This window comes from Microtus pennsylvanicus, chromosome 2 (genome assembly GCF_037038515.1).
Source record: "Microtus pennsylvanicus isolate mMicPen1 chromosome 2, mMicPen1.hap1, whole genome shotgun sequence".
Lineage (NCBI taxonomy): Eukaryota > Metazoa > Chordata > Mammalia > Rodentia > Cricetidae > Microtus > Microtus pennsylvanicus.
In genome coordinates this window covers 21,258,171-21,280,774 of record NC_134580.1, presented here as the reverse complement: position 1 = coordinate 21,280,774, position 22,604 = coordinate 21,258,171, and the positions used below count along the sequence as shown (strand labels likewise).

Below are 22,604 nucleotides of genomic sequence, written 5' to 3'. Positions count from 1 at the left end.
AAGATGTGTTTGTTGGCAAGCCTGTAGGGCATTTTCTTAATTAGGGATTGATGTGGGGGGCTTGGTCCACTGTGGGTGGTGCCATCCCTGTGCAGGTGGTCCCCTCAGTTCTATCAAAAAGCAGACTGAGTAAGCCAGGTGGAGCAAGTCAGTTAGCAGCACCCCTCTATGGCTTGGGTGTCAGCCCCTGCCTCCAGGTTCCTGCCCTGTTTGAGTTCCTGTCCTGACTTCCTTCGATAATAAACAATGATAAGGAAATATAAGTCAAATAAACCCTTTCCTTCCCATGTTGCCTTGATTATGGTGCTTCATCACAGCAATAATAGCCCTAACTACGACTGCAAGCAAGAGACCCAGGCCATTCACAATGTGCTCAGATCATATCTCACTTTTGGTAATCAAGGTTTGTTTATTGAATAAGAGCTGGGATTCTCTGCTCTGAGAAGTGAGTTCAATTACATGTACAAGTATGTATTGGTAAGGGTGACATCATGTTTTCCAGACCCCCACCCCCAGATACTTGCATAGCTCTTAGAAAGTTTCTACTGCATAATTAAAGGGCTGTTTGCTTTGTAGGAAACTTGTAAGTATCCTCACTATTAATTCATCATACTGATAACACAGAGTGACTGAAGAAAAGCAAACCAAGAATGCGGCTGTGAAGAAGAAATAGATTTATTTCCACATGCAGACTTTTGGGTTAATTTGTAGCATGGACAGTGTGGTTGTACAGTTTGGGGTTTCGTCTTGATTTTAAGCAACAGAATGGTTGCTTTGCATTCTGATGGTAAGATGAGATGGTCCAGGCATATGCAAACTAGGTAATGTAGCATAAAGAGTATGGACAGACACCTACTTTATACATGGTAACTATAGTATGAGGGAGCAGACTGCATCCCGCTGCCTGGCTAGCTTAACCCCCGAAATAACCAAACAGAAACTGTATTAATTAAATTACTGTCTGGCCCATTAGCTCTAGTCTCTTGTTGGCTAACTCTCACATCTTGATTAACCCATTTCTATTAAATCTGTGTATTACCACGTGACTATGGCTTGCCAGCAAGATTCTAACCTACATCCATCTCAGGCAGGAGATTCATGGCTTCTGCCTGTCTCTGCTTTCTTCCTCCAAGAATTCAGATCTTTTTTTCATGCCTACCTAAGCCCTTCCCTATCAAAAGGCCAAGGCAGTTTCTTCATTCAACCAATGAAAGCAACACAAATACAAAAGGACCTCCTACACCAGGTAACCAGCAGGAGGTAGAATTTCACTGATGATTCTTAAATTATAGCTGGATCACAACTTTGACACAAGCAAAATGATTCTATACCTTCAAAAGCTGCATTTGAACTGGCTTAAAAAATATTTATGGTAATTAAACTGTATCCTTCTTACATTAAAAAAATCACTAGTAGGTAGTCAAGTCAACTCTTTTGGGACACCTGATAGGTCACTACCATCGCCAGCCTCCCTGTGGTCCTCACAAGCAGAGGAGACTATCTCACTGATATTTCATCGTACAGCCTGGTAGGATCTTCCTAATGTTCACTTCATTTCATGATATTTACATTTGACTAAAGATATCTATTGTCACCCATGAGCTAATTGTGCAAGGGGGAGGAGCCTGACAAATGACATATGTCTGGGAGAGATGGGGGAGAAGTTTCTTTGAATTAAACAGGAGAGAGGCTGAGAGGGATAACCCAGGAAAGACAGGCCAGAACGACCTAGAAGGAAATTCAGGTGGAAGGCCAAAGTTGAGAGAAAACTAGCCATCCTGGAAGAATAATTGTGTTTGGAGCTTTTAGGTAGATATTGGGGTTGAGTAAAAGATTGTAACCATACTCTATTCGTTCTCTATAGTTCAGATGACCAGTCTGTGCCCCATACTGAGCTCAAAATGGAACGAGGAGATGGGAAGAGTGAGGTACATATTCCAAGATGAAGAAAGCCTTCCACGTCCTAAGATCTACTATATAGGAGTGCTACATTTGCTCCGTTTTCTCCAACATGTTTTCTTTACATTTTTGTTTCTTCTGCCTGGAACTCTTCCTCTCCAATGCCCTACATTTTACCTTCTTGCTTCCTATTCCCATGCTTATTTTCTGTTCAAAATGTCACTGATTCTGGAAGCTTTTTTTTTTCAACTTTCCCTTGACCCCTGAGCATGTCCAGTGAACATATTAAATGAATGGAAAATTATATTTATAAATTAATGGAATGACAATGAGGGAATGGTGATGTTAATTAGTTTTCTCCCTGAAATGGTGATGGTAAATTGTCAACTTTAAAGGGTCTCAAATCACCTAGGAGACAGGTCTCTGGGTATGCCTCTGGAGAATTATTGTGATTACATTAATCAAGGTGGAAAGAGGACCCTCCACTTGGTTTCAACATCCATCACCCCGTGGCCAGACATCACTCTGTGGTATGCATTACAAGGTAGGTTTCACTTTCACAGTAACTGAAGTAGGAAGTCCTGCCTACTCTGGGTAGCACTGCTCCCTGCCTGGAATCTTGGGCTATCTAAATGGAGAAAGGATGCTGAGCGGCAGCATGTATTTGTCATTGTTTATTTTGTGATTGCGGATGTGGTGTGACCATCATCTTCAAACTCTTCCTGTCATGATGGACTGTGTGTTTGACCTGTGATTCAGATCAGTACTCATCAGGGATCATCTTGGAAGTTTCTTTGTTAGGGTATTTCATCTCTGTGCTTGGCTGCCCCCACCCTCCCCCAAAATAACTAAGAGAAATCAGTGCTGAGAAGGGGGGCCACTGCTGTGATAATCTGATCATGGTTTCTTAGCAGCTGTTTCACGGCTTGAATCTGGAACTTTGGGTTAGGAGAGTCCTAACCAGAGATTAATGAATGGGTTGTTCTGATGGGAGCTTGGAAGACTAGACTGATGAGGGAACACAGACACTGGGAACTCCGTTGATGGGCCTCAGAAGGAACAAGCATTCTCTCGGGAACTGGGTTAGGACCATTCATGTGATAGTTTGGCCAAGAATCTGCCTGTGTCTGTGGACTTGAATTAAGTGACTGATTAAAGGTATATGACTGTGACAGAGAGGCCTCTGAGCACTCCCGTGGGAGACTGTCTTGAACATGTTAATTCACGTAGGAAGACTATGGGTGCAGCATTTCCTGGGTTGGGGTCATGGTGTGCATAAAAGTTTGAAAGTGGACTGAGCACCACATCTGCTTCTAGATGCGGATTGATACCATTCCCATAAAATTTTGTGCATAGAACCTCATGGAAGAATGAAGCCTTCAAACATAGTCAGGTCCCTTCCTGCAAGTTATCAGAATCAAATTAGCCAGTCTAAGGCCCCCTTCAGACTTTTGTGCCAGTAGTGTGAGAAGGTCTAAATCTTCAGATAAAACTAAGTAACACATTCTCTTCATGCAATTTAAGATCCCCAGACCATCAAAGCACCTAATTGTAGGCACAGGCAGCAATTACCTTAGTTGTTGTTAGGTGTGATTTCAAGAAGTATATTCTCAAACACTGTGTCTAGATTCTGATTGTGGCATATACTGTTCATGTGTTCAGAGTATATATTTAATTTTATATCATCTTTCAGGATTTTCCATTGATTGGTCCTTGATCAATGCAGCTGCCTCCGGAAGATTTCTGGATGGCACTTAGCACAGGCTCAGTGCTTTCTTACTCTTCAATAATTTTCTTGCTTAGAGGCAGCGTTGTATGATACACAATGGGAAGGACTAAGTTATAATGCATGTCCAAGGATAAGAGTATTGGCAGAAAATTAGAGATGGGGAAGAACCATTTATATTCTGAAGACCACAAGGGGCTGCTCCTTACGATGTAAAGTAGACTAAATCATCTCTTGCCAGGTTCCTGACACTTGTGACTCACTTTCGGTCTGTGCTGTTGCCAGCTCAGACACTCAACAATAGCAACTGCCAGCTGGCGAGTATAATTCCATGTTCCTGAGGTCTTCCATAACCTCGTATCTCTCTGTGGGCTCTGATTGGCCTAAGAAAAGAAGCTACACGAGTAGACTCTGTTATCGTTGACATCCGGATACTGAGAGGTTCTTGGTGGTGGGATTGATAATTGCACGGTACTCATTAGGGTTAATATTCATCATCAACTTGAGTTATTAAAAGACACTTAGGAAGTGAAAAAAAAGCATGCTTTATATAGCTCATCTGTGAAACTATTTCCACAGATTATCAGATTATGAGGCATCTAATCTAATCAATGATTGATCCTGTAATGCTTATATACTGCGACACCATTGTTGGGAATTGATGGAAACCAGGTGATAGGGCATTTGGGAGGAAGTATTCAGTGGAGGCCTGCCTTTTCAGGCTGTCTCTTGTCTCTGCTCCTCCAGTGTGGATGCCTGTTTCCCCGCACCGTGAAGTGAGCTGTCTTGCCTCACCACATGTACGGACCAGCAGCCTATCAGCGCTGTTACTTCAGCTTCACAAATGGAAACATTCTTGGTCTAGATCAGTGGTTCTCAGTCTTCCTAATGCGGTGACCCTTTAACAGTTTCTCATGCTGTGGTGACCCCAACCAGAAAATTATTTCGGTGCCACTTCATAACTATAATTGTGCTACTGTTATTGTAAATATCTGATACTCAGGATATCTGATATGTGACACCCCTCCCCCCATGAAAGGGTTACTCAGTCCCCAAAGGGTCACAATCCACAGGTTGAGAACCATTTGCCTAAATGAACAAAACATATTTGTTAGAGATGACAAGGAATCAAAATATGAGGAACCGATTTTAAATATAAATTTGAGAATTTAAATCTTAGGCAAAGTCAAACCCACTCAGTATCAGGATAAATACATCATCCATTTGGGTATTATTCTGACACATTCCTGGCCTTATTCTGACACATGTAGCAGAACAATAGAGACCGTGATTTGTGACAAGATAGTCTCAGACCGACACCCCCTGCCCCAGCTTTCTATCCCTGCACCATGCCCGTTGCTTTAGGATCCACGCAGGTGGTGGAGCCATCTCACAGAAATGTTTACACAGAGAATTCTTTATTACCTCTGACAGATGTATTGTAGCCCCATTGCTTCCCCAACCTCAGTTCCTGGAAGGCTGCCCAGCATTGTTGCTAGATATCATTGCCATGGCAACCATAGACCATGCCACCAGGGTGAGATACAGGAAAGGAAAAGTAGTGTAGGAATGGATTTTTTTTTTTTTTTGTGAGTCTCTGGTCCCTCTGGCTTCACACCTGACAGAAACATATGTGTATCCATGAATAGAACTTGAGGGGAAAGCAAGCTAGGACATTGGAGTGCTAGGGACAGACTAACGAGGGAGAGTGTCTCACAAAGAAGCAGGGGGACAAGTTAGTCTCCAAAATGTAAAACTGTTTTCTTATTTTCCTCTAAATATATAGAGTTACTGGGCTGCGGGATCTTCTTTCAGAGCAGAATGGACTGGTAACTGTGTCTTGGTCATTGACACCGTAAAAGCAGCTTCATTGAAACATCTCTGTTACTCCTGTCGTCAACCCAGCCACAGCAAATTAGCTTGCTCACCCGAGACTGTGGGTGGAGTGCGGCACTGATACAGGTGTCATAGATTTCTAGATTCGAGGCACATGAACAAAGCATCAGCATTGCCCTACCCTGTGGGGCTGGCAGTGGTTACAGGGGCTTGCTTCCCCTTAGCTTCATGGAGCATAACAATATGACCAAAATTTAGTCTAATAAAACACCAGTAGCCACCAAATGGAAAGTAAAGGATTGTTAATTACAACTGATTATGAAAATATAGTGGGATTGAGAAGAGGGTTTCTATAGTCATGCAATTTTAATGATGAAATTGGGAGCAGCCTTTCAAGTGATTTTCTTTTTGGAATTACTAAAGCTTTTCATTATATTGTGGATAGCAATAACCTGAGGTAGAGTGTCAGGAGCTTTGTTTTTGTGTTTTTGTTTGTTCATTTCCTCTCCCTTTTGGGTACCAGGCATGTTTCCCTCACCAAGGGCATTTGAATATTACCCATGCATGTGGTTGCTCTTCCTTTTCTCTGCTTCCTGACTTCTTTGATGTTAGGTGGTCTGCACTGACACACACATGCACGCACACACACACACACACACACACACACACACACACACACACACACACCCTGTCTGGATGAACTGTTAAAGTGTAAGCTGAAATAAACCTTTCTTTCTGAAGTTGTTTTTCTCAGACACTGGCCACAATAATATAATTGTCTAATACAGCTTGGCATGGTGGTATACATCTTCAATCCCAGTACTCAGGAGACAGATCTCTGTGAATTCAAGGCCAGCCTGGTCTACAAAGTGAGTTCCAGGCCAGCCACAGCTATAGAGTGAGACCCTGTCTCAAAAGCACCCTCCCATAAGATAACCTAAGATGGAGAGCCTTTTAAAGTGAGGCGCGAGGGCAGCCCCAAGTCTGCTCATTTTCTTCTGTTTATTTGTTTGTTTCTGAATGTTAGCTGCCCTTTGTCTGTAGCTCTGTGTTTTGGTCAAGAGATCGCACATGGTAAGCATTCGTTACAGTTACTTTGCTATTTTGAATTCTCTCCTTCTCCTCCTTCTCCTCCTTCTCCTCCTTCTTCTTCTCCTTCTCCTTCTCCTTCTCCTTCTCCTTCTCCTTCTCCTTCTCCTTCTCCTTCTCCTTCTCCTTCTCCTTCTTCTTCTTCTTCTTCTTCTTCTTCTTCTTCTTCTTCTTCTTCTTCTTCCTCCTCCTCCTCCTCCTTTTCATCCTCCTCCTCCTCCTCTTCATGTATGCTCATTCTTTATCCATGTTGGTTAATTTCTCTCAACTTGACACAAACTGGGATATATCTGGGAAAGTGTCTCAACGGAGGAACTGCCCACATCAAATTGGTGTTTAGACAAGTCTGTGGTACATTTTTCTTAATATGTGACTGATAGGGGATAGCCCAGAAAACCTTGGGTCATTTTACTCTGGGCAGGATGTTCTGGGGTGTATGAGAAGGCAGACTGAGCCAATCACTTGTGAGAAAGTCAGTAGTCAGGATATTTTCATGGTCTCTGTGTGAGTTCCTGCCTTGAGTTCCTGTCCTGACTGCATCAAGTTGCCTTTGGTCATGGTTTTTTTTTTATCACAGCAGCGCAAAGCAACCTGATGCAGACATTGGTACTAAGATTGTGGAATATTGCTGAGACAGATTCATACAGCTTTTGAGCAGATTGTGGAAGTGTTTGGGATGTTGGATTGGGAAAGTCATTGAGTGGCTAGAGCTTACTGAGATGTTGTGGGAGTTTGGAAGACGATGCACCTATGCTGAAGGCCTGGCTTGTGAAGTTTTGGAAGGAAATTTTAGAGTACTTTAAAGACTTCATTAAGGTCATTCATACAATATTTTGAATTAAGAACCTCTGGTGTCTTGTCAACTTGGGCTGAACACTCAGCAGCAATTACCAAGAGACCGGAAGTACTGAAGTTATCCCTCTTCTTTACTGGGATAATCAATATTGATTAATGGTGGGTGAGAAATCAGCTGTGATTCAGAAAAGCCCAACATTGAGTTGACATGATCTTGAATGATTTCTTCAGGGTCAGCACACAGAAGCTGGGGTCCAGAACATGTCAAGGCTACGTCTTATGCTGGCAGCTGAGCCTGTCAATGTGTCAGAGTCTCCCATGTGGGAGTAGTTTTTTTTTAAATTTATTTATTTATTAAGGATTTCTGCCTCCTCTCCGTCACCGCCTCCTATTTCTCTCCCCCTCCCCCCATCAAGTCACCCTCCCTCACCTGCTAGAAGAGCAATCAGGGTTCCCTGACCTGTGGGAAGCCCAAGGACCGCCCACCTCTATCCAGGTCTCATAAGGTGAGCATCCAAACTGCCTAGGCTCCCCCAAAGCCAGTACGTGCAGTAGGATCAAAAACCCACTGCAATTGTTCTTGAGTTCCCATTCTTCCTCATTGTCCGCTATGTTCAGCTAGTCCAAATTTATCCCATGCTTTTTCAGACCCAGGCCAGCTGGCCTTGGTGAGTTCCTGATAGAACATCCCCATTGTCTCAGTGTGTGGGAGTAGTTTTGAGGGAATGCGGGAATCACAGAGAGTAGCTGAGGCTTGGCATACTGAAGAGTCAGGAGAGCGCTGGTGAAAGTGTAGTCTCGGTTGAGTGTAAACCCCAGGAATGAAGGAGTCATGGTAAGATATCGAGACTTGGGGAGGTAACAACTTGTGGAGCCCCCAGCAAACGGAGACACCATGACTATGGGATGAGGGATTGCCAAACGTGGCAGCAGCTATGGAGTGAAAATGGCTTGAGCTTACAACACAAGTTGGGTGTTCTGTGGATGGTGAAGTGGGGCTTCTCATGATTATTGGAGGCAAGGGGATGATGGTGAGCTACAGATGGCAGGCATTATTCAATTAACATAGTTGGAGTTTGGCTTTGCTTTGCTTTGATTCTGACTGTACCCTGAAGTTTACCCTTTGTAATAGCAATTATGTAATTTACTTTTGTCTTTATAGGAGCCCATCACTGAGAGACATTAAAAGAGACTTTGGACAATTTTAAAGAGAAGTTGGACTTTAGAAATACTGCAAAGAATTTAAAGACTGTGAGACTTAATGTTGCTTATATTTTATACTGTGACATTAATATTAACATATAACTTGGTGACAAGAAAGGAAAGGTTGTGGTTTAATACTGATACGATTGTGTGTCAAGTTGACAGGAGGTCGATTGTGCTATTTTTTTTTTTATCAACTTGACACAAAGCTAGATATACGCGAAGAGGGGAATCCCAACTGATAAACTACCTCTGCCTGATCATCCTGTAGATTAGTATGTGGGGCATTTTCTTGATTAGTGATTGATTTGGGAGGGTCCAGGCCATTGTAGGCCTGGGAAGGTGGTATAGGATTGTGTAAAAAAGCAAGACGAGCAAGTCATGGGGAACAAACCAGTTGTCAGCATTCTTCCATGGCCTCCATTTCAGTTCTTGCCTTCATTTTCCTCCTTTGAGCTTCTGCTCTGAGTTTCACAAAGATGTATTGTAAACTGTAAGCTTAAATAAACCCTTTCCTCCCATGTGGCTGCTGGTCATGGTTTGTCATGGCAATAGAAAGAAAATTAAGACAATACCGCTGTCTTCCTGGAACCTAAGTGTGCATGTGTTTTGGGATCCATAAAATTAAAGATTGGTTGAGGAAACTCCACACCTTTATAATGAAGCTATATTGATGAATAATCCTTAACCTGTGGGAGCTCATGTCTTAATGAATAATATTCATTGACTTGTAAAAGCAGAGACACCTGAGAAATGATATAAAAGTAAAGTCATGCTACAAAAAATGTATTTGAAAAACAATCTAGATGTGTTTAATTTCTGGAGGGTGACAAGATTCAGAACGTGACCAGGAGTGGATCCTGAGGAATAGAAATGAGGAGTTCAAGGCACTGAATAGCTTGGGTATTGGACCATTCCTCTAAGGGATGGTAAATTTAATAAGGGTGAGGAAAGGAACACTGGAACTAGAGAATCTTGGAATCCATGAAATCAAATGAAGTTAGGAGAGGTAACCAAGAGATGTATCACTGAGATAAAGAGAGTATCAGATATCCATCCCATAAACCAAGTATCAGGACTTTTACAGGAGGAAGACTCCGAAGGTGTCAAATACCAGAAATGTTTATCTTGTAATAGAGGAACAACTTTGCTATGGGAGTGGACATTCCTAAAGTTGGGGGTACAGGAAAGTGTGCTGTCCACAGAGGTAGAGTAGGATTGTTTGGAGACAGCAAAGTAGGAGTTTCTGGAATCATGGCTATCCTAGTCTCGGAGTTGAGAGCAGGGTACCAGGCTTGATATCAGACATATGATCAGATCAGGAGATGGGGCTTGCACCTTTCTGGTTTCCACCTATGCTGGCAGGCTCTATTCTGCGGCAATCACGGTACTATTGAAATGGGTCAAATCAGAACTGCCTCTTTCATTTGGATCATCATCTGTGACCTGGCAAAGTCTTTGTGTGCACTCTCTGAGGGTGACAGTACTTTCTGAAGTCTGCCTCATCTCTTCAGCCCGTGTCCTTATTCTGGGTGGCTTTGACATTCTTTATGATGCATTTAATAACCGAGTCTCTCAGTTCCTCCACATGATTTCCTCTAAGAACATTCACATTTTCGTGTATTATGAATTAGTTTAATCACAAGTGACTATTATAAATTCTCATCTTATCTGAAACTGACTTCAATATTTAAAAGGTTAAATTATAAAAATCCCTTCTCTGCTTTCTTTTCCTCTTGCCTTTAATAAATAGATTTTTAGCCTTTACTGGAAATCTGTTGTCACGAATTTTTGCTGTCCCCTCAGACTGTTGGTATCATCCCATGCCTGCATCTCTGATGCCAAATCTCTCTCTCTTTCCCTTCTCCCCTCTCTCCCCGCCCCTACACCCACACTCCCAGTGTTTTTAACAGTGGAGAGCCATGACTTTCAGCAACACCTACTTCCTTACTCTCACTTATGATAACTTTTCCATCTGTTGCTTGGTTCACCAGCCACCTTTTTCAGGGCTACAGGACAGGTGAACAAATACCCCATCCCATCATATGATAGTGCCTAATCTGTAAATTACACATATATGATTCCAGATGCAAATATTTCCATGAAATTGCCCACCCCTCTTTCGTAGTCATTTCTTTGGGATAGTTTCTTGTTAATTTTCTTTACTCTAGCTTCTCCATGTTAGATACTGAGCTCTTTTTCTAGAGATGTTTTTTCAAAGTAAAGATTAGATCATTCACTTCCTTGCTTAAAAATCCCTGAGAGTACCCACTGCTATTAATTTGCTAAATGAACATAGTATTAAACCCACTCCTAATGACTTATCATTATGCACATAGATCAATGTCTCTCAACCTCATCAGAAAAAAATTCTGTTTGCAATAGATGGTGGTTAACACAGATACCCACAACTGGCCAAGGTGTAGAGAATAAATGACCACAGAATGCTTGACCCTAAATGGATCATATATACTATACCCCCTCCTCCAACCATTCTGGGAGAAGGCTTGGAAAGGTTATACAATCCAGAGGCAGTTGATGACGACACAGCAGCAGTGTCTTCTGGGCACATCAGGCATCTGCACATATGATCTCAGTGACCGTGACAGCATGCACCAGACCTGCGCAATAGGCCATGGAGAGTGGAATTGGGCACAGTCTTAGCCCCATCTGTTGAGCTGTTGACAATTGTAAGATACTGGGAGAGGAAGAGTCAATTTTCTTTAACAGTGGAGCCCTTGATCAGTAAGTAGGTCATGCTCCAATAGAAATACAGACATCAAAGAATATTTGGAAAGCACAGATTGTCCTTGGTGTCGATAAAAACAAAACAAAAACAAACCTTAACAAAACAAGAGGACACATTTGGTTAAGTGAGGAAACAGGACTGGATTTAGGAAGAATTGCAGGAGGAAGGGTGAATATGATCAAAACATATTGTGCAAAACATTCAAAGAAATAATAAAATACATTAACAATTACTGTGTGTAGCCTAAAATTTAAAATAGAATCTTCGCAGGCTTTTATGCAGGAATCTCACCCCTTCGTATCTTGCCCTCAACTTGCTTATTTAATCATGTTTCCACATTTTAACCTCTAACCCCTTTTAACCCATAAACATGCACACATGTACACATACACACATGCAGACAGATGCATGTATACATACACACATATACATAGATACACATGCACACAAATGAACACATACACGCATACACATATGCATATATACACATGTATACAGATACATACACGTGCATGCATATGCATATATACACACGTATACAGATACATACATATGCATATATACACACGTATATACACACACACACACACACGCACACGGGGATCAGCACCACACTGCTCCTTCTGTGCAGAGTCAATGCTTGGTCCTCATTTAGAGGTCTCATTTCCTTTCAGGTTCCTGGACCTGGGTGGTTAGTATACCTGTATTCCCCAGGTGCAGGAGCCTCTTCTTCTCCCATGCACCATGAGACTAGGCTATATTCTACTTGTTAGGGTTATCTCAATACACATCTAGCCTGATATCCTGTTCCCTGACTATCTTGAGCTTTGTGACTTTGTGCTTGCATCTTTCTAGAAGACTCAGTAGCATGGTTAGGATATGGTAGCTACTTGATGATTTATTTTGACTGAGAGATGAGTATCGTATATAACGCTTTCCTGACAAGAGGCTTCTCATTTCCAAATATTCATTCAATGGAGAGTTTTAAGCCACACGTAGAACACAGGTGAACATAACTGCCCATCCAAATGGTGCAGACAATGGGGGCAGAAGGAACTCGGAAGGAAGGTTTTCAGAGTGCTTGGGTCTCCATAACAAAATACCATGGTTTGGCCAGCCTAAACTACTAGAACTGATTTTCCATAGTTTTGGATGCTAAAAGTTTAAGACAAGCATGAGTGTTGGTGAGGGTTCTCTTCCTTGTGACAGACAGACACCTTCTTGCTGTGTTGTCATATCAAAGATGTCTCTTGGTATCAGCTTGTACAAGGGCAAAGTTTCCCTATTCCTATGACCTGTGTCGTGTCTTAAAGCCCAGTCTCCAGAGACCGTCAAACCGGGGGTCCAGACTTAATAACATATGTATTTAATATGTGTGGGGACTATTCCATCCCTGACAGTGCTGAGAGTCCCTCTCTCCTAAGTTGTTTGTTTCCTGAATTATGTGATGAAGGATGCTGCAGTTTGTGCACATCTCCAAGGAAACAGTCTCAGAACCCAGGACTTCCCGAGGAATACTCAGTCTCCTGTCACTCTCAGAATGGAATGTGAGTTGTTAAACCCCATCTTGTAAAAGGGATGCATTTATGGCTGTGCTTGACTTGTTTGTAGATTTTGCACTTTTTTGTAGTTTGACAGTTTGTCTGTTTTGAATTAGCAGGAGAGGGAGTATCGCTGCTGCCAGCAGCTGGGTGAAATGAAAAGAAATGCCACAATCTCAGAGCTGACTCTTAGCTGCTCTCAAACTGGGCCTTGCCTTGCAGAAGACGGGCTGATGCTTCCCTTTCCCGCCTGCTTGTCCAGGAGTCAGCACTCACTACAAGCCCTCGCTTGCGTCATTCCTCTCCTAAGTCTGTCTGTGACCATAGCAATGCTTATTGTTTCTGCTTCCTACGTATAATAGTAACAATTATGATGTGCAGAAAAATGTAGGAGTCCGGCTTCCTTGTGCACAGCTGTAATCCTGTACTTGGGAGGAAGAGGCAGGAGGATCACAAATTTGAGGCCAGCCTAGGCCACACATAATGAATACTGTATACAGAGTATAAAATTTAGGAAAGTGAAAATACTTCTGTTTAACCAGGCACAGGTGACATCTCTTGTGATCTTCATGGTCGTCTCTATCATGGTGGATATTCCTTTTTATTCTGGGGGAAGAAAAGGCAGAGAGAAAAACGAACAGAACCACAGATTCAAGTCTCAGATACAAAGATTTCCCTCGGTGTTTTCAGAGAAAGGACCAAGTCCTGGCAACTCTCTCAGATCTGCTCCTCTGGTGGCCTCCAGTCTTTTTCACATGGGCCAGCTTACTTGGCCTTTCCAGTCTCAAGACCAATCTATCACAGTTTGCCTACTGTCCCTGTCCTGCTCGCTCCATGTCCTAGAGTGCTACCATTATTTCAAACCCTAGATGGCTTCTCCTGATTGATGCTTCCCTGCAAAAAGAACTGGGAGGTTCTGCCTTCCAAAATTTTCCAAATGACTCCTTCTGCCTTGCATTCTCTCTCATCTAATCTGTACTCAGACTTCATTACTTTCTCCTCAAAATACATTTCTTCAGACTTTGCAATCCCATTTCCAACTTGTCATCAATGTGTCTTATTTTTCTTGAAAGATGTTATCTCTTCCTGATATTTGGCATATTTTGATTTGAAACCTTTAGTTGGTCAATGGGCTTCTTATTGCCATAAAATCATAAATGGATGTCTATTTCAGTGCTTACATTTAACCCAAATATTCAGTCTTTAACAAGAAAAAGAAAGGCAGAAGATGCATACTTCAAAACAACAGCAATCTAAACAGTGTGGTATTGGTATAAAGATGAATGCACACACCAGTGAGGTAAAATGAAAAGTCTAGAAATAAGTGTTCCCAGATAGTTTCAATTGTTTTTTGAAAATGGTGCTAAAGGGATTCAGCCAGGCAAGGAACAGTCTTTTCAGTCAGTGGCTCTGGGAACACTGGGTATTCACATCCAAAAGATAAGCTTAATGTCATTTGTGAAAATCAATTCAAAATATATCATAAATATAAGACCTCAAACTATAAAATTCTTAGAAAATGTAGGACAACAGCTTCATGCTACCGGGTTTTTCAATGACTTCTTACATTGGCATCATAGGCAAAGGCAACAAAACACAAACAGACAAATTGTAATTTATGAAAATTGAAATTTGGTACTTCAAAGACCATTATAGGAGTAAGAAAGGACCTGAAGACTGTGAGAAAATATCTGAATATCATATTTCTGATAAGGGATTAATATGTGGAATAAGGAGAGAATTCTCAAAACTAACTAAAACAAAACAGTCCAGTCAAAGGTGAGTAAATGACTTGAGCAGACATTTCTCTTGTCCATGGTTAGTGCTCCTTCATAATAGATCCCAGATGCTGGTCACATTTCTGGGCAGTGCTTCAGGGGTCAGCTTCCATGTGCTGTTCTTCCTTTTGGGTAGTCACTCAGGAACCTGGTTATAGATGTTTGTCCTACTCCACAGTGGTCCTTTTTAATGTTCACGTTGCTGTGAAGATGCTGTATTTAAACATAAGTGAGACAAATTCTGTCACTCTCTGCATACTGTCCAGTTGTGGGTCTCTCTGTAATGCCCATCTACTTCTCTGATGAGGAACTTCTCTGATGAAAGTTAAGTGATATTCAGATCTGCAAGTGCAGCATAATGTCATCATATTACAGAACAGTATTAGGCTTCACTCTAGGCATATGACCTATTTGGCCCCACATTCTTGTCTACTTTAGCAGTATCAGGTATGTAACAAAACACCATTAACAGTGCAAGTTATAAAAGACAGGAACTCAGCCTTTCCATCTCATTTCTCTTACACAGGCAAATTCCCACTGAAGAGGCTCCTTGACCTTAGGCATATATCTCTATATTTTTTAAAACTACGTATAACAGTGCCATGAAACCTTTGTGGTGGCCTGATGATACTTAATGTTCCTTGTATGTTACTCTCACAGACCACAAAATTTGTTTTAAATTTTTGATCTTTATTAGGATGTCTGTATACTCATTCATTGGATGTAACCCATTAAGAAGGTATGTTATACAATACCACATAGAGGAAGATATCCTCACCAGGGTTTCCTTGAAAACTCTCAATCCAGAATTACCTCTGGGTAAAGGACTTATCCTTCTTTACACATCTCAGGACCCACTGTAGTAACTACACAGCTAATCCCATAGCACAAAGGCGCATGCCCCATCATATCTAGGGAAAGAGAGCCACATCAGGACCACTCCTTGGATGACTCCACCCCCAGGCTAATTCAGCCTCAGTTGTATGCCTTGCTTTTCATGTCCAATGCAATGCAATTACTCTCCCCAAACTCCTCTTCATTTTGTTGGTCCTTGTTTAGATGCCAATTATATTTTGTGATATTATTCTTGGGGAGATGGGAAGAAATGCCTCCTAACCCTAGATATGAGAACCAATGACAGACAAAAGTAATGATACCACTTGGGGCCAACTTCAGTGAATCCGTGTATTTTATTAATGCTGTTAACAGTAGCATGGGTAAGGGTGACTCACAGGAGCAGAAATGACGTGAAGACAGCTGTGTCAAAGTCTCACCCTAGCATAGGATTGCCCACAAAATTTAGGAACCTGGGGCTTACTGAATAACTGGCAGGCTGCCATTTGACAGGCTAAAAAGGCTCTTGTGTCTCTTCCAGGCACCTTGCTTTGTCTGAGACTCTTTCACAGCCCAGCTGGTCTCAGTTATCTTCTAGGTTGCAGAGCTATAAAAAAAAGAAGTAAAATTATTATTGTTTTCAGATTCTCTATATAAAGGACTCTAAAGTATGCACCAGAAAAATTCTTCGAACTGATAAACAGTTTCAGCAGGTGTGGGGATCTCTGCGAGTTCTGTAGCCAGCAGAGTTATGATCCACAGAAGGCAAGAAGGCAGTTTTGTGGAGGATGTGGAATTTGTACACAATTTGCATATTTGTATAAGCTCCTTGTCCTTTTGAAAAACTATCTGTAAAAACACTAAAAGGATTATTATCTATAGGATCATTGGATGTAATTTTAGGCTATAACCAGAGGGTATCTTAAAAAATATTTCAAAAGGAGAGCTTTAGGATAATGGTTATCAGCAGATCCAGTAACATGCTAATGCTACCTGCCAATTATTAACAGTGTGGAACAAATATTCAACATGTGTTTAATTTAATGGCACAATGATTTCTGTAGGCTCTTTACCGGCAAGTTATTTAAGACATTTCCTTCCCATCATTATCAAGTCTAAAATTTCTTATAAATATGCATATTATTGTGAAGAATTCTGACATGCATAAATTTCTATAATATCATTACCTTGTTGAAATATAATTCCTATCGGTGCTGGGGAAGGAGGAAGGATAAGTAATTGATAAAGAAGTACAGGATTAGTTCTGCAAGCTGCTGCTTTAGCAGAAACATTATTTGACAAACTAATAAGTTACTCTACTTCAGGTGCTGGGTTTCTTACAGAGTTCAACTGAGAGCCTCCAGGAAGTAAGTCAAAGAGTAGAGACCAATCCTTAGTAGTATTAGTCAGAAAAGGATGTGCCCAATTGACAAGGCCCCAAATTTTCATAAGCAATTGAAGGTAGGTACATTGTTTGGGAAGTTTGAATTTGAGACAATGATGGTAGATTTGTTGTTGAGTAATAATATATCCTAGACAATTATAAGGCGATTGCTTTTGTATTTCCTCTAAAGTTAAGTTTAAATTTTGCTGTTTTAGTTTATTTACCAAGAAAGTTAAGCACTCATTTAAGTACTGATTAGATGAACAGAAGAAAAGAATGTCATTCATATAATGAAAAATCAGTGCCTCAGGAATTTAATCTGCACTGGTTTAAGTGCTTTAGGTATATAATATTGACATGTAATGGTGTTATTTTTATCCCACGTGGTAAAACTCTCCAATGATATTGGATTACTGACTGTCGATTGTGTAAAGTAGGAACAAATGCAAAATATTCCTTATCAGTGGGATACAAAGGAATAGAGCAAAAATAGCATTTTAAGCCAAGTATAAGAATGTAATGTCCTTGAGAAATTGCAGTAGGAACAGAAACTTCAGCTGGAGGAACCCCCCCCCCCAACTGTTTTCATCGTAGTATCTATGTTTCTGAAATCATGGAACAGTTGAAACTTACTCTTTGCCCTTTCACGAATAACAAAACTTAGGAAAATTCCAAGCACTGACTGAGGTTCTGTATGTTTTAGTTGTGATTGTTCCTGTATTATATGTTGAGTCTGTTTAAATTTTTCCCCAAGAGGGAGCCTTGGCCTTCCTTAGCCCAATGTTTTCTCTGGGCAAATGAAAGGGGCCCTAGAAACTCAGCTTCTCAGCCTGCCTCACCCCTTGCCATGATATGTTTTGTGGATCATTATGGTTCTCCTGGAAAGGATTCAAGCACTACTGCAGTCCAGATTGCAAAATAGTTGACAAGGATTTTACTCCCCGCCCTTTTATGGACTCTTTTTACATCAACTCCTATGCATTTCCAATTTTCAACATCAGTGGTTTCTTGTTCAGGAAACCAAGGATTGAATTCTACAGGCACTTGTACAAAGTATTAGAGCTGTTTCTCTGAATATTCTTGTTTCCCCGGATCTTAACACGCATCTCAATCGTTGTTTAAAATACTTTGCCCCAGAGGACTGAGAAGAGCACATGCTAGTTCACGCTCACGCTTCTGATTCCATGGACACGAGGACTGAACTCCTACTCTCTGCTCTGTTTTACAGAAAAATTTTCTTACTGTCTTTCTCTAAGGCTCAAGCCCACATGTTTCACACCAGTTGCTGGGGACTCTGTGACCTCCACAGCCATCAGAGTAACGATCTGTGGGAAAGAGGAGGAGCAAGAAGGCAGTTGGTTTAAGCACGACCTAGTAGCCAGTGTTGGTTCAATCTCCTGGCGTCTGACCCCAAGTAGTTTATTTTAGGCATATTTAAGCACAGTACAATCTGGTAAAAGCTTATTCTGGTGATCACTCAATCCTAGGTTCACAACAAAGCATATATCTCTTGAGAAACAATGTGAACTAAATATGTTTCAGATGTGAAACTCATTGTAAAATCTGTAAAGATATGCTCTAAAGATTGACTGGAAAAATTACTATAGAGTTCTGGGGGTAGATCCAGTGCCAGGGACGGTTCTAGTCTCACAGATAGAGCAAAGGTCATTGGGCTATTAAACATGTCTACTCCCAGCCCTCTGGGCAGGTAAGAGGTTATGCATTCCTTCTCTGTGTATTTAACATTCCAGATTCCACTGGTGCTTATCTGATAGCACAAAGACCTCCGTGCCTTCTATGAACAATGTGGTAGGATGCAAAGTAAACATGGAAAAATTCAATAGTTCTTCTGTATACCAAAATCAACCAGAAATAAATCAGGCAAATAATCCCAAGCACAGTGGCCTCAAAATAGAAAAGTCACCTTGGAATAAACATGACTGAGGATATATGTGAAGACACCAGGGAAGGTATTAGAACAATGCTTAGAAAATAATGGCATTCATTAAAAACCTTGGTTTCACCAAACTGAGTCATCTAAAAGGAACTGGTGATATTTTAGAGGCATAGCACTTACCAAAGTTAATCCAAAATGAGATAAACAATTTTAAATTTCAATAAGCAATGAGAGTGAAGCAGTAATAAAATTTCTGATTAAGAAACAAAATAAAAACACACACAAAACATACACACACACACACACACACACACACACACACAGAGAGAGAGAGAGAGAGAGAGAGAGAGAGAGAGAGAGAGAGAGAGAGAGAGGCCCAGACTGCTTCATTGCAGAATTCTACCAAATTCTTAAAGAACTAAAATAGACATTTATCAAATTATCCTATAAAATAGTTAAGGAAAAACCAGTTCCAATTTCTTTCTATGAATCCAGTATTAGGCCAACAGCAAAACCCAGATAGAAATATAGCAACGTCAAAGAAACCTATTGGCCAATCTTCCTAATGAACATAAACAATAGATCATTTTTCTAATGAGCAAAGTCTCGAGAATTCTCAACGAAATACCTAGAAAGTAAATTAAAGGATATTTAAAAACAAAAAGTTCCTCCACTATGATCAAGTTGTTTCCATTCTTGAGATGAAGGGATGGTGCAACATATGAAAATACTGAAATAAAATTTGCTATATAAATGGCTTCAAGGACAGAAATTCCATGGTCATCTCAATAGACATAAAAATTTCTTTGATATAATTCAGCTTTCCACCATGATAAAAACTCTAGAGAGACTAGGGAGGAAGGGAACAAAATATTTCAATGTAATAAAGAATATATATTGATAAACTTATATCCAACTTCATTCTACATGGAACACATACACACATACACACACAGCATGAAAGTAGATAAGAATAGTTGGGAAGAGGAATGGGGTCATCAGGAGCAGGAGGGGGCCAATTAAAGGAGATTGGGATTTTTTTAAACAAGAAAATATTTTTATTTATATGAAATATTTATTTTATTATTTATGGAAACAGAAAAGACCATAGATACTAAAGTGATCCCAAGAAAAAAAGAATAGCAGAGAAGGTGTCACTATACCTAATTTTATATTGTACTAAAGAGCCACAGAAAAGTGAATATCATGGTATTATGCCCAAGCAAGGCATTTAAATAAATGGGTTAGTATAGAAGTCCCAGATTAAAAACTCATACAGCTAAATCCATAAGATGTGTATATTGTTTAATTCTTAGTTTAGACTATATTTATTCTTTGAAAATCTCAGAGACTTACAATGCATTTTAATCACATCTACTTCCCCTGACACCCCTTTATACCATCTCCCTCTCAAGTTAACACCTTCTTTTTCTTCTTCCTTTCCTTTTTTTTTTAAATAATCTGCTGAATCCAGGTAGTATCAGCCCCATGTACACAATTGTGGGGCCATCTATGTCCATTTATCAAAATAAAACTAGTAGTTTTTCCCTAGGGTCATGACTTTCCTGGGCAGGAATTGCTGGCCAGGTCTACAGTACCAGGCATGAGTTCTCCATGTTTGGTATCCTCAGTAATAGTGTTCTACCTCCAACTTCTGGTGGGCAAGGCAAAAACAAAGGCAGTAACTTGTATTGATCTGGAGCATCTGGGAAGCACCCCTAATAACTACATTCCACACAAAGTATTAGGGTTTTTACTGAAAACCTATGACTTCTCAGAGTAACTCAATTCAAATTTTTAGTATATGTTTCTAATTTGTTGAGATTTTCATATATAAGTACAATGCAGTTTTACTCATATTTGCCCACCCCAATTTTTTAATAAAATATTTTACAGCAGTAGGTTCTCACATGGTAAGGCCTCACAGTTTTTAACTAGTATTGTAAACTAGAGAAAAGAGCATCTTCAGCAAATGGGAAAACTGGTTATCCCCATTTGAAGAAAAACTAGCTTCTCACATTTCATCCTATATAAAAAATATCTTAAATAGATCAAAGTCTTTAATATAGACCTATAACTCTGCAAATGGTGTAAAAAGTCAGAGAAAACATTTTAAGATTTGGGCATTGGTAAGTACTTTCTAAACAGACTCAAGTCATTCAGGAAACAATGCCGACAATCTACAAATGGACTTCATGATATAGAAAAACTCTTTTTCTTTTTCTTTTCCTTTCTTTTTTTTTTTTTTTTTTTTTTGGTTTTTCGAGACAGGGTTTCTCTGTGGTTTTGGAGCCTGTCCTGGAACTAGCTCTTGTAGACCAGGCTGGTCTTGAACTCAGAGATTCGCCTGCCTCTGCCTCCCGAGTGCTGGGATTAAAGGCGTGCGCCACCTTATAGTACAAAAGAAGCCGTGAATTGATTAAAGAAAGAACCTACAGAATGGGAAAAAAGTCTTTGTTATTTAGGTATCTGACAAGATTAATATGTAGATGTTATAAAAAACCTGGAAGAACATCAGCAACAAGAAGTCAAACACCTGATCATAGTTAGAGTTTCTCTTATGACAATGAAATACTATGACTGAAAGCAACTTGGAGAGGAAAGGGTTTATTCTGCTCACACTTTTAGGCAACAGTCTGTCTTGGAGGCAGGAACTAACATAGAGGACAGGGAATGGTGCTGTTACTGGCTTGCTCCTAGTGGCTTGCTCAGCCTGTTTTCTTAACACCTAGGATTCTCAGCCTTGTGGTGGCCCTGCCCACAGAGATTAGGTACCTTCTACATCAATCATCAATAAAAAAAATGCACCAAATCCAAAATAAATGGTGTCTTCCATTAAAAACATGCACCACAGATTTGCCCAAAGGTAGTCGAGTGAGGGGCTCTTCTTAGTTGAGGTTCTCTTTTCCAGAATGATGCTAACTTGTGTCAACTGACATAATTAAGTAGCACACAACCCAATAAATAAAATGGTTAACTGACCATGTTCAAAAGCAGAAAAGGAAATGGAAAAAAAAGGCCAACCACATTAGCCATCAGAGAAATGCAAATTGCAACTACATTAATATTCCGGCTTACCCCAGTGAGGATGCTAATAATCATTAAGAAATATTAATGATCATATATTATTCATTATCATTTATTCATAATTTAAACAATGATCATTAATAATCATTAAGAAAACAAGTAACAAATTTTACCAAAAAATTTCTACAAATAATCAAAATGTTAGCAAAGTATTCAGGATGTATAGTCAACTCATAAAAGTTAGCAGCCTTTGTATACACCAAGACCAAACAACTGAGGAAGAGAACATTGGCAAATTCCCATGTATAGTAAGTATCCTGAAAGACAATAGAACATTTTGGAATAAACTTAACCACAGACATGAACAATCTATACAATGAACACTTCAACTCTCTGAAGAAGGACAATCAGGAAGATCCTAGAAAATGGAAAAATGTCCCACATTCAAAGATTGGTAAAAATTAATATTGTGAAAATGATAACCAAACCAAAGTCATTTTGCAGGTTGAATATAATGCCAATCAAAATACCCACAACATTCTTCACAGAAATAGGGATAAATCCTAAAATTCATGTGAACCAAGAAAAGACCCTACTTCTTTGACAGCCTTTGTCATGAGCTCCCTCATACCTTTGTCCCAGTTGTAAACTCCAGTAGGAACTTCCTGAGAACCCATTGACCAGGCCAGATGCAGATAGGCAAGAGAAGCAGGTCGGTGATCTTCATATATTTATTCTTCCTCCTCATCTTCAAATTCAGTTTCCCAGTCTCATGCTCAACTCTGTAGCAGACCACTTGCAGTGAGCTTTCCTCCCTCCCTTTCACCGTCCCTGGGGGCTAAGCAG

The 22,604-nt window shown here is 40.3% G+C and overlaps 2 protein-coding genes across 2 annotated transcripts in view; one reads left to right on the top strand and one right to left on the bottom strand.

Moving 5' to 3' along the window:
• The window catches only part of Gxylt1 (glucoside xylosyltransferase 1), an 817,907-nt gene that overhangs the window by 301,925 nt on the left and 493,378 nt on the right, over positions 1 to 22,604 (top strand). The gene's annotated exons all lie outside the window — the stretch shown is intronic.
• LOC142844726 (large ribosomal subunit protein eL34-like) overlaps positions 1 to 22,604 on the bottom strand; it is a 254,994-nt gene that overhangs the window by 214,184 nt on the left and 18,206 nt on the right. The gene's annotated exons all lie outside the window — the stretch shown is intronic.